The following is a 3298-nucleotide window of genomic DNA, read 5'->3' as shown; positions in this document are numbered from 1 at the left end:
ATTAGTCCAGAACAGAGTTTCTCTTTTAAATATTCTTAGCTCATAGATACTCCACATCACTCTACTCCCTGCGATTGGCATCCGCCTTTTTGAGGATGAGCTGATCTTGAGGCAGATTTCCCATATGTATATAGTACAAATGTACAGAAATTATAGAAACGAAGAGCAAAGTTTTGATCCATCTCAAGTTTTGTGATATCGATAACATCTCTGTGGAGCTCTGTGATGAATATGCATGAGAAAAGCTAATGTGTATGATTTCAATCCATCATGTATTTACTAGGTCCCCCGCTCTTACATTGTGTACAAATGCCAGTAAAATCCATTACCACTATATTCACTAAAAAAGATCTCATGCTGTAAGACTTCGTGCTGAAATTTATCAAAATATTATTTGTCCAAGAAACATGGTTCCAGGTCTTAAAATAACCTTGTCACTCAATGGCGACGATATATGCTTAATATCAATTTGCAGAAAATGTAAGCATTTTGAGCCACAAAAGTTTGTGCACTTGAACACCTAGCAGTACTCAATGGATCTTGGGGAAGGATCCCAAGAGAGAAGATACAGACCTCTGATGACAGCAAGGAGATGACTGGCATGAGCTTGGTTGTAAGATTGGAACGCCAATGGACAAAAGGCTGTTAGCGGAACAAGATAGCACAACGCACCAGCAAGCACCAACCACCCCCTCATGCAGATGAGTTTGCCACTGACAACTAAGACAAGGCTGTACAATACCAGCAACAAGTCATCATGTACATGATCAAGCTATCTAGAAATAACACAAAAGCTGGTCCTCGTGTGTGATTTTGCCTCTGATAATTTAGACATGACAGGCCCATATACTCATTCATACATGTATGAAATGATAAGATGGCAGCAGAGCGGCATATTACTTGCCTTGAGGATGGGGGACAAACTCTCAGGACCTCAACTGACAAGATGTCTGTAGGCTCTTCTACTTCTGCACTATTTATGAGGGTACCAAAATGTGCATGCTGGGGTAGACACCATTAGAGCAAAGTTCCTCCTCTCTTCCTTTCCATCTGAAAAAATAGCACTGCAGCTTCTGCCCCAAGCATGGAAGGTCAGCCAGCGTGCCTTCCAGCCCTCACTCCAATGGACTAGGTCTCTACTCTTCGCCATCCCTGACCATTGAAACAGTATGTCATGGTATGCGAAACAGAGAACTGCTGGACCATTCATAATAGATCATGTGTGCTTGCCTGGAGGCCAAGTTAGCCTCTGCCACATTCAGCAGGCAAAGCAAGTGGGGGGAGAACTCGGGCCACCTCCCCTGCTCCTTGTCCTCTGCAATGCAATGAAGAAAGTTTCTCAGAGTTGAAGACTGGCATCCACCACCAGGAACTGCACTTGGTTCTGAAAAGAGGAGACAATGCCGTTATCAAGTCAATATTCAGTCCTACACCCAATTAGCAAAGAAAGCGTAAAAACATTTCAGGCCCATGTTCAGTGTGTGATTAAGAACATTGTTCAGACACACTAATTCGAATCAGATTACATTTCTCAGTACAAAGTGGTGCTAAAGCATTCATATATATGGAGAGACCAAGCAATAGAGTAAGCAGCCATGTATTTTCTTGCTGCCAATAACTGGAACATGACAGTGTGATTGCCCTCGTTAGGAGCACCTAGCGTGCTAGTAAGAAATTGTAAATCATGTGGATTGTCCTGAGATTGCAAACAGGCACATGCTAATGCGGTGTAGAAACTAGAAACATGCCAGCGATGCTCACCAGATAAGCATGGCCCCAGAACCTTCAAGGCTAAGTCAACTGTTCCTTCCACCAGCAAGCAATCAGCAGCCAGCTCTTCATTTCTCGCCGTTTCCCCGCACCCGCCGATCTCTTGATCTTGATCTGAAATCAAACTACACGCTCGTGCACGAGTTTGCTGCCAATAATCCAGACATGACAGCCCGATCAGAAGCCTCAGCTGGAGACTAGAGTTACAGATGCCCCTTATATTGATCAACCATAAAAAAAGCATCAGCTTCTCGGGGAGATGGGTGGCTTCTGTCCCGTGCCAGCAACACAACTCTCCATAACCGACGAGAATCTTGATGTCTCTAGGATGAACCTATACATGGCCTCTGCCTCATTCGTTACATATAGAGGCACACCATGCTGGTTCGACACCATTGCAGCAAAGAGTCCCTTGTCTGAATCTATTGTCTTCATTCCATTTCTAGCTGGGAGGAAAGAACTTGAGCTTCAATTCCGGACTTCCGGTCACTTCTCTGAATCCCTGAATGCAAGCTGTTCACGCTGACTTCCAGCCTTCCATCAGTCTCATCAGTCTGACCAACAAGGCACAGAAACTGCTCGAGAAGATACCCAAGCAAGTAGTCTGCTTCAGCTGACCAGAGAGCTGCAGGGTGCTCATGTCTTCTTTGACTTAATGAGATCCCAGTATCACAATCCAAATAATTGAAATACCAGGTGTTTCAGATACATGGTAATGTCACGAGCCACAATATGAAGCCTGCATTTGGGCAGACAGATGCATACTTTGTCAGGGATCAGGATTGGGTTGGCTTGCATCGTCAGAGAAAATGAGATTCGCAGCCCCCTTTCAAAACAAAATCACCGAGTGGCAGCAGATCGATCCAATCCCAAGCACGCACACTCTGACAATGCCGGCTCGAAACCAACCAGCGACGGAGCGGGGATCCTACCTCGGAGAGACGAAAGGAAGTGCCCTGACTGGAGACGCTCGCAGTGCTCGTCGGGGTTGAGGTAGAAGCGCGTCCGCGGCAGGGAATGGCAGCGCGAGCGCCGCCGCCTCCGGCGAAGGCGATGAAATCTGCGTTGCCTCCGCAAGCATCAGGCGGAGAGGGAGAGGGGGGCGTCGCCGCATCGGGAGGTCGCCGGCGGTGGCGGCGGCACTGAGAAGTACGGGTGCTACGGTCAGAGGGAAGAGGACGGGAGGCTGACATGTGGGGACGGGAAAACTAAGGGCCTCTTTTAGATTCAATATATATTTTTTAAGAAAAATAAAACTAATAATTCAAATACTAACCCAGCAACTTTAGTGCAATATTATGAAGGATTACATATTATTTGAATATACTGCAAATGAAAAATTATTTTAATTATTTACATGTTAGTTTCTAAATTGTTTAGTGCACGCAAAGAAATAATGATAGTAACCTAAATACAAGGAATAAATAGGAAACTCCATTTCTTAAAAAAAACTAGAAAAACAAATTGTAAAGAAGTATTTTTCTTGTGTCGTGTGCGTGAGTAACTACACAAATAGAGATGGGATACA

The 3298-nt window shown here is 44.9% G+C and overlaps 1 long non-coding RNA gene across 1 annotated transcript; it reads right to left on the bottom strand.

The window, feature by feature from the left end:
- Window positions 1–292: 292 nt before the first annotated feature.
- LOC123075655 (uncharacterized) lies at window positions 293–2932 on the bottom strand. The gene is made up of 3 exons (XR_006436179.1): window positions 2703–2932; window positions 1762–2509; window positions 293–1384 (listed from the first exon to the last, which is right to left on the bottom strand). It is a non-coding gene; the product is annotated as an uncharacterized lncRNA (long non-coding RNA).
- Between the last annotated feature and the right edge of the window lie 366 nt (window positions 2933–3298).

Source organism: Triticum aestivum, chromosome 3D (genome assembly GCF_018294505.1).
Source record: "Triticum aestivum cultivar Chinese Spring chromosome 3D, IWGSC CS RefSeq v2.1, whole genome shotgun sequence".
In the NCBI taxonomy this organism is placed as follows: Eukaryota; Viridiplantae; Streptophyta; class Magnoliopsida; order Poales; family Poaceae; genus Triticum; species Triticum aestivum.
The sequence above is the reverse complement of the archived record's forward strand: the minus strand, read 5'-3'. Positions and strand labels throughout refer to the sequence as shown.